This window comes from Sus scrofa, chromosome 10, assembly GCF_054392235.1.
Source record: "Sus scrofa isolate SSC_HxYL_T2T_F1_AM1 chromosome 10, Sscrofa_HxYL_maternal_Yorkshire_Landrace_v2.0, whole genome shotgun sequence".
NCBI lineage: Eukaryota > Metazoa > Chordata > Mammalia > Artiodactyla > Suidae > Sus > Sus scrofa.
In genome coordinates, this window is record NC_139392.1 from 11,825,206 (window position 1) to 11,842,437 (window position 17,232).

At 42.1% G+C, this 17,232-nt stretch overlaps 1 protein-coding gene across 3 annotated transcripts in view; it reads right to left on the reverse strand.

Annotated features, from left to right (window-relative positions):
- Positions 1–17,232, reverse strand: part of LOC110255627 (uncharacterized) — a 315,724-nt gene that overhangs the window by 165,561 nt on the left and 132,931 nt on the right. The window lies entirely within an intron of this gene.

A 17,232-nucleotide genomic window follows, 5' to 3' on the forward strand; every position in this document is an offset into this window, starting at 1 on the left:
TTGAAAACCGGATAAAATCTATGAAACAGGTATTTTCAGACACTGGGAAATAGAGCCCAAGACTGTGAGTTCTGAAAACAGAGAGAGAAATAAGTCCTGCAATCAACACGGCTTTCTGGCTGGAGTCAGCTGTGTCCTAGACTGCCACAAAGGGTTTAAACCCAGGCAGAACACTGAATTTAGGAAAGAGAGGTCAGAATTCTAGGAGGCTGAGAGAGCTGAAATGGGAGGGGCAGGGCACCAGAGAGGAGGAGCTCAGACACAGAGAGGGTAGCTTGAGTCCTTTGTTGAATATTGAGCTATGCTTGCACAAGGTGAAGCTTCTCCTTCCCCAAGACTCAGCTGTGATGGGTAAGGATGGAGAGAACTTGCTGGGCACCCGACATAGACTAAAGCCACCTGCAGGGGCATGCTTCATAAGGAGAACTAAACTAGCCCTAAAGGAAGACATTCTCTAGACTCCCCTTAAGAAATCGTAAAACAAGCCTCACAGGGATCAGGTCAAGCTGCAAGTCACTTAACTCCCTGCCAAAACAAAATTCAACTTTTTTTATTTTTTTATTTATTTTTACTTTTTATTTTTATTTTTTATTTTTTTGTCTTTTTATGGCTGCTCACACAGCATATGGAGGTTCCCAGGCTAGGGGCCAAATTGGAGCTACAGCGGCTGGCCTACACCACAGCCACAGCCCCAACAACGCAGGATCCGAGCCGCCCCTGTGACTTACACCATAGCTCATGGCAATGCCAGATCCTTAATACACTGAGCGAGGGATCAAACCTGTGTCCTCATGGATACTAGTCAGATTCGTTTCCAGTGAGCCACACGGGAACTCCACAATGATTTTTTAAAAATATGAATATAGGTGTTCCTGTTGTGGCTCAGTGGTTAACGAATCCATCTAGGAACCATGAGGTTTCGGGTTCAATCCTTGGCCTCGCTCAGTGGGTTAAGGATCTGGCGTTGCCATGAGCTGTGGTGTAGGTTGCAGATGCGGCTTGGATCCCATGTTGCCAGGGCTCTGGCGTAGGCCAGCAGGGACAGCTCTGATTGGACCCCTAGCCTTGGAACCTCCATATGCCATGGTGCGGTGCTAGAAAAGACACACACAAAAACAAATTGAAAAATTTTAAAATAAAAATATGAATATAATGAGGATAGAAATGGAACACACACACGCAAAAAATAAAAACCTGGCTCATTGAAAATAAATCAGCAAAACTGACAAAAAGGTTTTCTTTATCAAGACTGAAAAAAAAACAAGGTATAAATCACCATAACAAGAAGAAAAGAAGGTATCACTGAAAAGAAGACAGATGGAAGACATCTAAAAGATAGGGAGGGAATTCTTCCCAAAACTCTACACATTTAAACTTGACAATTATTAAATGGACGGATTTCTCAGGTAACACAACTTATGACAACTCACCTGATATGAAATTAGATAATGTGAAGAGTCCTATGACAGGCTAAACTTTTAATTTGAAGACTCCTCCCCACCACCACCAAAAAACTCAAGGCTCAGTGGGATTTGCTGGAGAATTCTACCAAATAGTTATGTATAAAGCTTAAAAAAAAAATGCACAGAACTTATACACTGAGAACTACAAATACGAATGGAAGACTTCAAAGAAGACTTAAATAAATGGAGAGACTTAAGCGTCTTCATATATAATAATCATGTAATCATAATAAAATACTAAAGAAGCCCGTGGTTTTCCCCAAAATTGAAATACAGATAGACAGCTCCTATAAACATCCCAGCAAGATTTGTTGCAGATATAGATAAAACTATTCTAGCCATAGATAAGACTATTCTAAAATTTATAGGAAAAGGCAAAGGAACTAGAATTGCTTAAAAGAGATTTGAAAAAGAATAAAGTAGAAAGAATGAGCGTGTCCAATTTCCAAATGACCCTATAGCTAAAGTAATCAAGACGGCGTGGTTGAGCAGAGGGACAGAGACATAAATCAATAGGATAAACTGAAGCACCCAGAAAGAGACACACAAATATGCCCAGCTGACTTTTGACTGACATGCAAAAGCAGAGCAATGAAGCATGCAATAGCTGACACTTCAAGAGGACATCTGACTTTTTTCTGCAGAAAATAAAAACCATAAATGCAGACTTTTCTTAAAGGTGATCTTGTTGGTTATAAAGCTCACACTGCAGGAAGGAAGGAGGGGTGCTTACAAGCCAGAGGCCAGGGATTACCAGTTCTTTAATTTTTGAAAATTACAGGTTTGCTTTCACTCACAAGTTCAAATTAAGACCCTTCCAAGAATTTGTGTGTCTGGTCAGGAGGGAGGAGGTTCTTCCTGAGTCAGGTGTAGAGGGAGAGCGCCTGACACTCAGCAGGGGAGGTGAGCGACTGGGTCACCCCAAGAGAGGAGACCTTAGGAAGGCTGTTTTCAAAGAGGGACCGATAGCACACGCTAGAGAGAGCGCAGAGTATTTGTCCATAAATCACAGAGACCCTCTAAAAGGGGCACCCTGTTTGGCAAGCGATGTAAGACATTAAGAATCTCTCTGTTTCTACTAAGCCCTAGCTCCCCATCCATCCCAGCGATGGGGTCCTACTGTACAGCACAGAGAACTATATCCAGGCTCTAGGGATAGACTGTGATGGAAGGCAATAGAGGAAAAAGAATGTATATGTACATCTATGTACACTGTGGGTCACTATACTGTACAGCAGAAATGGACACAACACTGTGAATCAACTATAATCTATTTTTTAAAAAACATCTCTTTGTTGCTGTACAGCAGAAATGGACAGAACAAGGTAAATCAAATATCCCAGAAAAAAATTAAAACTTAAAAAAAATAAAATAAAACTGAAAAAAAAAAAGAATCTCTTTGTTGAAAGTTAACCTTTCTTGGTAACTGCGGTCAAAGTAGCACTATCTTATGATGGAGAAGCCAATTACCTCATTTCTTGATGGGTCTGAGGCTATCAACCCACACGGTCTGGTCAAAAACATTTTCAGAAACCAAATTTTCTTTTCTTTTCTTTTTCACAAGGAAAGGCCAGAAAGAAACATTACAACATGTTCAACCCGGTTGCCTTTAAATGCCAAAATTATGGATATATTTCCACTGACTTTCTATATTTCCAAATATTGTTTTATAAGTATTACTTTTGCAATGGAAAAAAACAGTAAACATGTCATTATGGTCTGCATTTATTGGTAATGAAAAAACACTGCAGGGACAACAAATTCTTCTGTTGTACTCTTCCAGCTTCTATAAATTTCTGTAACTTTTGCAAGAAAATTGCTGCGTATTCTCATCTTTTCTATTAATAAACAAAAAGTGCCTTCCTATACCACAAACAATTTTATCCCTCTTGGTTCCTTTTTCCACTGCTTGTGTCCAGTACGTCAATTTCCCTCCTACACACCGCAAGCCACAGACCACGCACGGCCACCTGGGGAAGTGGAAGCGTCCCCTCTGATTTTGTCCACAGGGAAGCAATTCATGTGACTTCATCCCAGGCTAGTTTGGTAGCTGAGATGCTCACGGTGCTAGCATGGGTGTCTTCACTCAGGAGGAAATGCCAAGTATCACAAATAAATTTAGAAAAGCGATCCAAGAAATGCCCCCTCCCCCCATAGGCTTATCTTTGCAATTGGAGACACTTTAAGATGTTGCTTGATTATCAGGCCAAGGCACTGAACGCTAAAGGCCTGATTTTCAGCCCTTCGCTGGAAAGAAAGTTTTTTCCACTATTTCTTTACACCTTCTTAAAGATTAATGAGCTTAGACAAATGCCAATATGCTGCCATGACAGAGAGCCAGCAGATGTGCTCAGGAGTGGAAGTCAGGTTTGGGGTTTGAAGATATTTTTGTCCTTCCCTTCTCAGTAGATCATAATGGAAAAATTACTGTGCAAACTACAGCTGGATTATGGCTTTAGACCATCATGTGGAGTGGCCACGAGCCTTGTCCAGGCTTGTTACAACTATCTCATTTCTTTAAAATAACTCTCAAAAAACATCTTTCACACTTTTCTGGCAAGTCTTCTACTTATTAGCTCAGTGAAGACAAAGTAATTGGGAACCTGGAGTCAGGCGTCCCCTCTGATCTGGGTAATTTTTCTCACATTAACAATGCCGGTGCCATACTGCTGAAAGCTAGAATATTCTTTCACTAGTGCATTCTGCTCTCAACTGCCTTCACAGAGGATGGTAAGAGGGGGTCTGTGTGAGGGGGTCTTTTTAAAGTGTATTCCATGTTATCCCCGACTCTTCGAAATAACGAGTCTTTTTTTTTTTTTTTTTTTTTTTTCATTCTAGGGCCAGAAGTGTGGCTATGGAAGTTCCCAGGCTAGGGGTCGAATCAGAGCTGCGGCTGCCGGCCTACACCACAGGCCCAGCAACACAGGATCCAAGCCACATCTGCAACCTATGCTACAGCTCATGGCAACACAGCATCCTTAACTCACTGATTAAGGCCAGGAATCAAACCTGAGTCCTCATTGATACCGGCCGGAATTGTTACCACCAAGCCACAAAGGGACCTCCTGAGTCAATTTACAGTGGATCCTAAAATCAAATGGCAAGCAGAGCAGATGGACTACTGAGGAAGGAGAAGGAAACTGCTGTTTATTGACTGTCTACCGTGTACCAATCTTGTGGTGTGAATTAATGAGACCCTTGCTGCTCCTGGTTGGCCTCCAAACCAGCAGCAGCATCTTCATTTGGGGGCTTGTCAGAAGTTCAGAATCTCAGGTGCCACTCAGACTTGTATGCAACAAGACCCTGAGCACTGCTTCACCAAAATCATGGATATACACAGTATTGAGTCTATTTTATTCTTGGAGATGAAGGATCAGAAAGGTTAAGAAATTTATGTACAAGTCACAATATAGTAATGAGTAAAGCTGGATCTGGGCCCCCCCCCCCTTTTTCTCTTTGCTTTTTTTTAGGGCTGCATCCACAGCATTTGGAGGTTCCAAGGCTAGGGCTGAATCAGATCTGTAGCTGCTGATATACATCACAGCCACAGCAATGCAGGATCCTTAACCCACTGAGCGAGGCCGTTGAACCTGCAGCCCCATGGTTCCTAGTCAGATTCCTTTCCGCTGCGCCGCAACAGGAACTCCTGGGCCCATTTTTAAAACATTGTATTTCCATTCCCCAAAGCCAAATCTAAAACAGCCTAAAGCCCAAAACTTGGGTTTCAACTCAAATTCCATCGTGACTATCTTCCAGGCTCACAGACCCCAGTTAACCTACCTGGCCATCACCATTTCTGTCCTGCTTATTTCATGGAACTGCTACAAAACAAATGAAATTAATATATGTAGAAGTACTGTGTAAAGTATTAGCACTGGCCAAAATCACCCTGCGAGCAGAACCTTTCTCATCGGTGGCCCTTTCGCACTTAGTTTTTGCTAAGGCAGAATGACCAAGACAGACCTCTAGACGCCAAGAACTTGAACTCCCACAGCCCACAGTGAGAGATTGGACTGCCTAGGTTCTGCAACTGGCTAGGTCAGCCTTAGCCTATCACCCACCTCAAGGGTATAAAAGTTAGAAAGGAATAAACACCCTAAAAAGTGTTTGTATGGTGCTGGGGCAGAGTAAGACCATCTGCCCTACATCTCAATCCTATAGAAAGGAGTGCGGCCACACAGAGAGCTTGCTACTTGTCCCCTGAGAGAAATGCAAATCAAAACTACCACGAGACACCACCTCACCCAAGTCAGAATGGCCATCATTAATAAGTCCACATATAACAAATCTGGAGGGGGTGGGGAGAAAAGGGAACCCTCCTGCACTGTTGATAGGAATGTAAATTGGTACAGCCACTATGGAGAACAGCATGGAGGTACCTTAGAAATCTATACATAGAACTCATATGACCCAGAAATCCCACTCTAGGGCATATATCCAGACAAAACTTCCCTTAAAAAAGACACATGCAGCTGCATGTTCATTGCAGCTCTATTCACAACAGCCAAGACATGGAAACAACCCAAGTTTCCATTGACAGATGACTGGATTAGGAAGATATGGTATATATATATACACAATGGTATACTACTCAGCCATAAAAAAGAATGAAACAATGCCATTTGAAGCAACATGGATGGAACTAGAGACTCATACTGAGTGAAGTGAGTCAGAAAGAGAAAGACAAATACCATATAACATCACTTATATCTGGAATTTAATATATGGAACAAATGAACCTTTCCACAGAAAAGAAAATCATGGACTTGGAAAATAAACTTGTGGTTGCCAAGGGGAAGGGGGAGGGAGTGGGATGGACTGGGAGCTTGGGGTAAATAGATGCAGACTGTTGCCTTTGGAATGGATTAGCAATGAGATCCTGCTCTGTAGCGATCAGAACTATTGTCTAGTCACTTATGATGGAACATGATGATGTGAGAAAATAGAATGTGTACATGTATGGGTAACTGGGTCACCATGCTGTACAGTAGGAAAAAAGTTGTAGTGGGGAAATAACAATAAAGAAAAAAGTTTTTTCAATTAAAAAAAAAAAAGAACCTCCCTCACCTTCGAGGCTTTCCAAACCAAAGCAATACTAGGTTATGGCATTGCCACGCTAACTAGGAAACTGGACGGCAAATTTCCGCTGTGTGTCTTGGGGCTGAAAGTGACTTGTGGGCTTTTTATCATTTAAAAGTGTCTGAAAAGTTTTCTGGAGGCTGGTCAGGATTTCAACCAAAAAGAAGGGATAAACTCACCCACAGATCTGGTTTAAAGAGACAGTGAGGAAAATAATAATCATATAGTTTGCTGCTTGCAACACTCTAGTTCCTATTATTATTATCATTATGACTATTAAAAACCATGACATCAATAGAAATTGTGCTTCTGAAGCAACAGTCTGGCTTTACAGGTCCGGTCACAGGAAAGAGGTGGAGCAGGCAGGTAGTCTTTCCCAAATTACCTGTTCTGATCCTAAATCCAAAACCCTAAAGGACATTTTGGTCTAGACTCTTCTAGCTACTAATCAGGCAGAGGTAGGTGACACTTCCTACCACGAAGGCAGCCTGACTCCATTTTTCTGCAGGAAACCACAGAGGTTTAGATGAGTAAGAAAGGATTCCAGCCCCCAGAGAAATACGACCAAGCAGACGGGATAAGATGGGAAAAGAGCATCCTGTTCGCCTTCACGGGATGCCTGTTGAGGATCAAGCCCCAGCCAGTTCACTAGTTAAGACGGGGAAGCCTGGAGCAGGAGTTCACGCAGACCCAGAAAGTTGGGCCGGATCCGGGGACCTGAAAAGGGGCACAAGGTCCCAGGTTTGAGACAAAATCTATTTGTCAACCTCTCTTTATTACTTACCACTTGTAAACTCTCAATCCTGTCCCTGCCCCCGCCTCAAATGTCCTGCTCCATGCGTTTGGCTCACTGACTTGTCTTCTTTAATTTGTTTATTCATTCCATGCTTATCAACTGCCTCTTGGGTTACTCTAATGATAGGGGGTGTGGTGTGAACAAAATAGGATTTAACCAGATGAAAAGCAGGGTGGAGGGCAGGCATTATAGGCAAGGGGGTTTCAGGGTTTGGATTTAAGTTAAGAACAGCTAATGTAGGGAATAACTACCTTCCTTTTTGGTTTGAGACAAAATCACACATGGATAGCTAGCTGGGAAACCAGAAGATCGATACATGTGTTGGAAAAAAGAAATTGAAAAGATGCGAATTGCCTAGCTTGTTCAATTACTATGTGTATTGAGGTGACTTGGAATTCATGTCTCCATCCCAAACCTGTACTGGAAGCTCAGTACCTATGGATATCATCTTTGTCTATCCTGATTTCATCTCCCTCCTCCCATCCCTGCTGCTCTCCTGACCATTCAAATGCCAAAGAGGAGACTTTGAAAAATTGTCCTATAGTCACCCTCTAAAAAACCCTTCACTGCCTCCCACAGCCTTTAGATAAAGCCTAGGCTCCTTAGCTGCCATCCAAGTTCTCCTGTGATACGGCTCCTGATTACTTTTCAAACTGATCTTTCACCAACTCCCATCCCACACCTTACATCCAGTCAGATGGAACTGTTCACAATTAGAGCCTTTGTATCGTCCATGCTGCAGAGTTTTCCAAACCTGGTGAAGATAAGAATCACCGGGAAGGCTTGTTAATGGGCAAATTTCCAAGTCCTTCTTTAGATCAACCACTTCAGAATTTCCAGGGAAAGAATCTGTGAATCTGTAATTTGACCAAAACTTCCCAGTGAAAAGCATCATCTAACAACTCCAGGACAAGCTCTATGAGGGCAAGGACTCCCTCTGCCCTTTTCATCGTGTTACATCCACCCAGAATCAGGACAAGGGCTCTTTCCCTCGCCGACAACGCCGCCCGCCACCCTGCTGTGCACCTGGTTAAATGCTACTTTGTTCACACCACACCAGTCTCATTGGAATAACTAGATAGGCAGTTGATATACATTGAATGAATAAACAAATTAATAAGAAAACAAGTCAGTGAATCAAAATGAATAAAGCAGGACATTTGAGGGGGGAGTGGAGGACTGAGAATTTACAAGTGGGAGGCAACGAATGGATGTCACGCACACTGAGGACAGCTTCTGGGAGGCCTGAGTGTGCTGATCTTGGTTCAGAAGCAATAAATGCAGGCCCCGGGGTACAGGCTACCAGATAAGCATCTGGTCACCCAAAGGATTAAGGTTCCAAGGCAGAAATCTTGACGACGACGATGGGGAAAGCAATGAGGTCCTACTGTACAGAACAGGGAACTGTCTCTGGTCTATACAGTCTCTCGGGATAGAACATGATGGAAGATAATATACGAACAGAAATGTATATCTATGTATGACTGGGTCGCTTTGCTGTACAGCAGAAATTGGCATAACATTGTAAATGAACTGTAATTAAAACAATAAATTTAAAAAAGAATAATGGGGACAAGCAGGGAAATTTGTTCACTGGAATGTTGACCAGAAGACAGAAACTCAGCTCTACTGAGATTTAGAAAAGATAGGAAGCCAATAACTGGGGGACCTATTGCTAAAATTTTAGTTGGACCTGCTGTATAGCACAGGGAACTATATCCAATCACTTGTGAAAGAAGAAGACAGAAGACAATATGAGAAAAAGAATGTATGTATGTATAACTGGGTCACTTTGCTGTACAGCAGAAATTGACAGAACATCGTCCATCAACTATTAAAAAAATATTTTAAAAAATAAAAAATAGAAAATTTGAGTTGGACTAACCACAAGACATTCTTAATTATTAATTACCGAGGGCCCCCTCGAAGTCAGGATGGGCTGGTCTGGCCATCCAGAGAGTGTTACAACCCAGCTCTGAAAATCAGGGGCGACACAACGTCTAAGAGCCTGCAACGACTTCTATCTGTGGCTCACCTCCCTTCCCAGGTGCAAAAGAGATCATTAAAATTAATGAGTTTTTTCCCTGCCTCCTTATCAAGGAAGAATGTACTTTTTTAGAATTATAAGTTATTCAAGGAAATAGCAGGGTTGATTTAATTATACTTGGGAGTATGTGAGGACAGAGAGATTTTAAGTGTCCAGGGAAATCTGAAAGCTGGACAAATAGAGAAACAAGAAACAAAAATCAAGAAAACCTCAGACTGGGCTCTTTTGACATTCGACCCACCTGGTAAAGCAGGGACTGTTTATTAGTTTTCCAGAGCTACATTTATTTATGTCATAAAAATTCATCCATAAAGCCTTCAGTGGTGGCAAGAAGAAAGCCAGGTGTAGCTGAGGTTTTGTGAAGCTCTCAAACCCTCCCTCGTCCTTCCCAGATGTAAGGGGAGAAGCTCAGAGGCTCAGAAAGAGAGAAAACTATGAAGCTCACAAGACGTAACCACTTTTCCATTCACGCTTGAACTGTGTGTGCCTGAGCAGAAATGCAACCCACGTGATCCTGATTCATTTACGCTTTGGTCATCAGAATATTGTTTTCCAGGAGCAATTTCGTGTCCACAAAGATTTCTTGGAATCTTTTCTCCAAGATTTTAAATCCATTTTCCTCATAAAAAAGGAAGTTGCATGCGCCAACTATCAAGGGACTCGATCTTGAAGAAAGAATTCAGATTCCCTTCAAATGTTCAAAGCCATGCATTCTGGTGGACATCCATGATGTCACACTAGGTTTCCTAGTGCCATAAAGAAAGAACAAGTCTTGCCTAGGTGGGTGGGTTGCTTTTTCGCAGGTGTTACTAGAAGCCGAACTCAGCCGGCAGGTAGGGTTCCTCGCCATTATCCACCGGCCCTGAGTTACAATGAGTTATAAAGAAAAATTAAAGTGTGGTCTTTGGGTAAAAGAAAAAAATCTATATAGAGATATTTAAATGCACAGCAAAGGGTAGCATTCTTAGTAAGGCACAGTTTGAGAGGAACCTCACCAAACTAAAGTGGTTCCAAAGGAGAGGAATCTAGATGAGAAAGAATCGAAATAACTTGATAGTGTAGAAAGAGAAAGACAAATACCACATGATATAACTCATATCTGGTATCTAATATACAGCACAAATGAACCTTTCCACAGAAAAGAAACTCACGGACTTGGAGAACAGACTTGTGGTTGCCAAGGGGAGCGGGGATGGATCGGGAGCTTGGGGTTAATGGATGCAAACTATGGCATTTGGAGTGGATAAGCAATGAGATCCTGCTGTGTAGCACTGAGAACTATGTCTAGATACTTACAACGGAGCACGACAATGGGAGAAAAAATTATGTATACATGTATGTGTAACTGGGTCCCCATGCTGTACAGTGGGAAAAAAAATTGTGTTGGGAGAAATAACAATAAATTGGGACAATTCAGCCTGAAGATGAGAAAGCTTGGCGGGGCGGGGGGGGAAGAGAGATAAGACCACTCTCCAAATAAAGTTGACGGATAAATAACCACTAACTCACTTCATAGTCAGGATCATACCAGTGGACTAGCTGATCCTCAAAACTTCGAGATCTGAGATTCTGCTTTTCATTCCACCAAGACCTAGCCAGCCCTTTTCCTTCAGAGTAACTCAGCTGGTTTAGAAATTTAGAAATACTAACAGCTGGTTTGGAGAGCTCCGGTATAAACGTTCAGCCTCAACAATGGCACCTGCTATGACACCAACTTTCTGACTTGTTTTTGGTTTCCGCAGGCTCTTCTTTTTTTTTTTTTTTTATCTTTTTTTTTTTTTAATTATTTTCCCACTGTACAGCAAGGGGGTCAGGTCATCCTTAGATGTATACATTGCAGTTACAGTTTTTTCCCCCACCCTTTCTTCTGTTGCGACATGAGTATCTAGACATAGTTCTCAATGCTATTCAGCAGGATCTCCTTATAAATCTATTCTAGGTTGTGTCTGATAAGCCCAAGCTCCCGATCCCTCCCACTCCCTCCCCCTCCCATCAGGCAACCACAAGTCTCTTCTCCAAGTCCATGATTTTCTTTTCTGAGGAGATGTTCATTTGTGCTGGATATTAGATTCCAGTTATAAGTGATATCATATGGTATTTGTCTTTGTCTTTCTGGCTCATTTCACTCAGGATGAGATTCTCTAGTTCCATCCATGTTGCTGCAGATGGCATTATGTCATCCTTTTTTATGGCTGAGTAGTATTCCATTGTGTATATATACCAAATCTTCCGAATCCAATCATCTGTCGATGGACATTTGGCTTGTTTCCATGTCCTGGCTATTGTGAATAGGGCTGCAATGAACATGCGGGTGCATGTGTCTCTTTTAAGTAGAGCTTTGTCCAGATAGATGCCCAAGAGTGGGATTGCAGGGTCATATGGAAGTTCTATGTATAGATTTCTAAGGTATCTCCAGACTGTTCTCCATAGTGGCTGTACCAGTTTACATTCCCACCAGCAGTGCAGGAGGGTTCCCTTTTCTCCACAGCCCCTCCAGCACTTGTTATTTGTGGATTTATTAATGATGGCCATTCTGACTGGTGTGAGGTGGTATCTCATGGTAGTTTTGATTTGCATTTCTCTTATAATCAGCGATGTTGAGCATTTTTTCATGTGTTTGTTGGCCATCTGTATATCTTCCTTGGAGAAATGTCTATTCAGGTCTTTTGCCCATTTTTCCATTGGTTGATTGGTTTTTTTGCTGTTGAGTTGTATAAGTTGCTTGTATATTCTAGAGATTAAGCCCTTGTCAGTTGCATCATTTGAAACTATTTTCTCCCATTCTGTAAGTTGTCTTTTTGTTTTCTTTTTGGTTTCCTTTGCTGTGCAAAAGCTTTTCAGTTTGATGAGGTCCCATGGGTTTATTTTTGCTCTAATTTCTATTGCTTTGGGAGACTGACCTGAGAAAATATTCATGATGTTGATGTCAGAGAGTGTTTTCCGCAGGCTCTTCTAAAGAAAGACGGCCAGCCACAAGGAAGTCAACTCTGAGATTAAAAGATGACATCAATGCCTGATCTTGAAGTATTTCATCAATTTGTAATCTGCAGCATTTTACATAGGCATATTCCCCCAAGTCTTTTTAAAATATCTAAGGGAGTTCCCATTGCAGCTCATCATGTTAAGAACCCGACATAGTGTTGGTGAGGATGTGGGTTCAATCCCTGGCCTTGCTCAGTGGGTTAAGGATCTGGCAGTGCTGTGGCTGTGGTGTAGGCCTCAGCAGCAGCTCCAATTCCACCCCAGCCCAGGAACTTCCACATGCCTCAGGTGCGGCAGTAGAAAGAAAAAAAAAAAGAAATCTAAGAACCAATCCCTTCTCTCCTATGGGGATTTTTCATTATTGAATTGAGCAGCAAGAAGTGGCAGATACGTTTGACGCTTGAAGAAATAATAGCCATGATTTCTTAGAAATTTAAAGAAATGGGAAAACTCTTTCTAGGTAACTACTCTAAAGGTTGAGCATTTGGCCACTTTCTTTTTCCACATTCCCATTAGGACTTGTGACCTAAAGAGTTCCAGAATACAAGACTGGGCATGCGGATGACAAGGGCCTGGTGGTGAGAACTCACTGTGTGTTCCATCCAAAGTATTCCATTTAGGAAAACGAAGACAAGAAGGTCAACTAACTTTACAAGAGCAAAGGAAAAAAAAAAAGTCAATTTTTCTCTTCAGTTTACCACTGTGAGAATCCAAAAAGACCCCACTTCCAAGAAAATGACCACTTTTTACAGCATCAGCATGCTTTTATTTTTTATTTTTTTCTTCGAACTGTATTTTTATGATACTGTCCTCAGTGTTGGGAATATTTTATACCCAGGAGGAAAGTCTGAGTTTTTCAAAGTGGAGGAATAGTATCATATTTAAACCATATTGAACTATTTAAAAAAAAAAAAAAACCACTGTCAGTAAGACTACAGAACAGCACATTTTAAAGTCTTTTAAAGAGACTCGAGTAAGACATTTCCTAAGTGTTGCGACCTGCTCGGTCTCCTTCGTCTTACCCTCCACCACACCCTGAACGATCCAAGAGCTGTGCTGTCACTGAAGTTCGATTGTTGGCGTCATATGTGTCACCCACATATCAGCAGGGACTCCTCCTGCCCCAGCATGAAGTAATCTGCTGCCTCCCACCCCCTGTTTTGGCAAGAGAAGAGCAAAGGGATGAGAAACAGTTCCCACAAGGAAAGGTTGAAGGAACCAGACAGAGGTGTTTTACCTCCAGAAGAGAGAGCGTGCCCTGAGCACAATCTTTCCATCCGTGGAGATTTCTCTTCTGAAAGCAATAAATGATTAGATTAAATAAATAGGCTCCGTGTCCGCAGAGAACCCACAAAAGGAAATAAACTTAGGGTCTAGCCAGAGAGTTGCCACTGGATAAAAGAAGGTCTTCTCAAGGTCTGAGGGATAAAGCACCGACACGCTCTCTTCTAGGAGGTCGTAGAGCCTGCCTTCCCGCAGAGCTCCCGCAAGACAAGAGCTGTGCCTTTGCCCTGGATGCTTGAATCAAGTGGAGAACGGGGGACCCTGTAGCTCAGGGATGCCTGACAGAGATGAATCCATCCTGCTATCAAGGTCTGTGGGAAAGGACTCCCTGAACTTGTTCTGGTAGTCAGGTCTAGGACTGAGCAATCTTCACTGTCAGGGAGTTTCTCTTCAGAGGCTCAAAGCCTGTACATCAAGTTCAGAACGTTCTCCAGACACGTGAGGATGCACAACATACCCTCAAGTGGTCCTTGATCTCCTTACTGATGAGGTACCCACTTGGACCCTGCTATAGTGGTGTCCTCTCTAGTTTATTCTCTAATGTGCCCCCTTATGGGGCTAATTCTTCAAAGAGCACCCACGTGGCTCCTCTGACGATGGGCAAAAGAGGCGCGTGGGCCCTTGGGTGATCTCAAAAGGCATCAGCATCAAATCCAACTGAACTTGCTAAGTACATTTTCAGTGACTCCCCTTTGCCCACTTCTAAGCTCAATGCTGGGCAGGTATACAATAAAAGTACAAGTCTTGTTTGCTTCAAGTCACAAAAAGATGTTAGGTAAAAATGAAGCATGTTTACATTAAGTCCTCCTGTATACAGCAGGGAACTATATGCAGTCTCTTGGGGTAGAACATGACGGAAGATAGTATGAGAAAAAGAATGTGTCTGCATGTATGAATGGGTCACTTTGCTGAACAGCAGAAATTGACACAACACTGCAGATCAACTATCCTCTAATAAAAGTAAACTTAAAAAACAAACAAACAAAAAAGAAATAGAGTAAGACAGCTTCTGACAAACCACAATGTGATGGAGTGAATAAGTGCAGAGGAAAAATCAGGGACAGCAAGGATGTCTGTGGACTAGTGGAGCGCTCAAAGCCCTGGTGCAGGTGTTGAGACACGGTTTGGAACTCTCGATTTATTTCTTAGCTAATTTTCCATCAAAATGACTTCCCAGTTGGATCCACACTCTCTTTTCTCTGCAAGGTAAGCTGATGGATACCCACAGGCAGCTGATCACTTTCAGTGTGTAGGTAGCTTGTCTTGTTTTCAAATATGAAAATCTTATACCAGTTGAATTTATTTTAACATCATTTTTTTAAGAGTTTTCGTTTTAGTGTTTAGTGTTTTAGTGTTTAGTTTTAGTTTCAGTGTTTTTACGTAGAAATCCAACTGGAAATCTTGGCTAATCAAATGAAGACAACATGAGCTCTAATTCCTGGACTCATACACAGAAAAAATAAATTATCCTTGGCCATGAATGTTTTTAAGCCATTTATTATGTGTTCACTTATATGTTTTCATGATAAAATAAAATGTTGATGTTAAAATATACATGCCATCACTTTTAATGATTCTCTGCTTTCAATGACTTAATTAACCTGTCAAATACTTACCCCATAGCATTGTATAACAGGGCTTTTCTTGCCAGAAATGACCTAAGAAGCACAGGACCAAAGGACCAAAGAAGTGGATTCTAGCTTTTACTCTCCATTGGAACTTGGTCAAGACCAGTTCTTCTCTGCTCCCCCTGCCCCCCATTTGCAATTCCATAAAAAGAACTGGGATAAAGGAGGTCTCTCTACGCCTCTGACCAGCCTTGGCATTTACAAATCGGTGATGCCAGCTTTCATGAGCTCGGTGTGCACTGCAAGGCCATAATGAATACTTGTTAACCAACAACCATTTGCACTTTTTCCTGTCCCAACGTAGCACATCTTTAAATACTCCAGGCCTGCAGTGCCCCTGGAGCTGAACTCACTTCTCCACGTGACTGCTTTTCTCAGCAGGAAATGTGGTATCTTAATTTTGATCTCCATTGGGTTTGAAACAGAATGGAGAGCAAGGTGTATGAAAAAAAAAAAAAAAGACACATCTGCACATGGAAAAATATGAGAGAGTTGTTAGAAGGCATTAAATTGGGGCAAAAACAAATCCTTGATGCTTTTGGCACATGCCTTGAGAAGAGATACGGTGAATACAGTAAATTCTTTTTATAGAGAAACAGACTGGGTTTTTCCCAACCAAAAAGCACAGCTATATCCTCAGCTGGGATGAGAAGTATACCAAATGCAATGCGATAGCCTGGATTCGATCCTGGAATTAAATAGGACACTAGTGGAAAAACTGATGCAATCTGAATTAATTCTGTAATCTAATTAATTAATCTAATTAATAGTGATGCACCAAGGCTAATTTATTAGTTTTGACAAATATACTATGATTACATATTTACATAGATGCGAAATTAGGCAAAGCTGAGGATAGGACGTAGGAATTCCTTATTACCTTTGCAATTTTTCTGCAATGGTTCCAAAATTAAAAGTTTATACCAAAAAAAATGAAGCACAAAAGAAACAGAGATCTACAAAGAAAGCATTTCATACAAAGAAGAGAAGTAAATAGAGGGAAAGAACGGGAAAAGACGACTACAGCAGGAAGAATTAGAGCTCAATCTTGGTTTTTATTTCCTTTGTAGTCTTGTTAGTCTGTGCCTTTAGCATTCTTTTTTTTTTTTTTTTTTTAGGGCTGCACCTGAGGCATATGGAGGTTCCCAGGCTAGGAGTCAAACCTGAGCTGCAGCTGCCGGCCTACACCACAGCCACAGCCACGCCAGATCTGAGCCACATCTGCGACCTACACCATAGCTCACGGCAATGCCAGATCCTTAACCCACTGAGCAAGGCCAGGGAGCAAACCCGCATCCTCATGAATACTAGTCAGGTCCATTACTGCTGAGCCACAAGGGGAACTCCACCTTGAGTGTTGCATAGCCATGGTCCACAGGAAGGGAGGTTTGAGTATTTAACAGCTTTCTGCTGCCATGCTTTGCTGTGACAAAAGCAGCTTTTCCTCTACCCACTAACTGCGACATCACATATTACCAAGATAGGATGAAAATTAGGCAGTTTTGACTTTATGGGCATACAAACAAGAATGAGTAATCAAGGGTAGTCCAGGATGTGACCCTTACCCAAACTCTCAACAAAGAAAATTCCTCTTCCAGTGAAACTGGAAATCTCCCTCCTCCCCTAAGTCACTAACTCTGAGGCCGCGTTTCTGAAAAGTTCTTTTTGGCCATGTTCCTGTCACCCCTATCTTTGGAGATGACGGCTCTGCAGCCCCGGGGAGAGAGAGTCGGCCCATTATCCACTGATGGGACTAGAACCCTGATGCTGCAGCTTCCTGCTAGCCTTTCACTGAAATGCCTGCTTTCCAGGAGGCCTGGATTATCCTAGGCCCTGGGGCATTCCTGTGAGTCATCAGAGCCAAATTCAGGACACAATGCCAAAACTCTGCACAGTGGCATGGCCATCAGCCCAGAAAGTCCGTGACAGAGTAACTCCCCCATGGGCAAATTA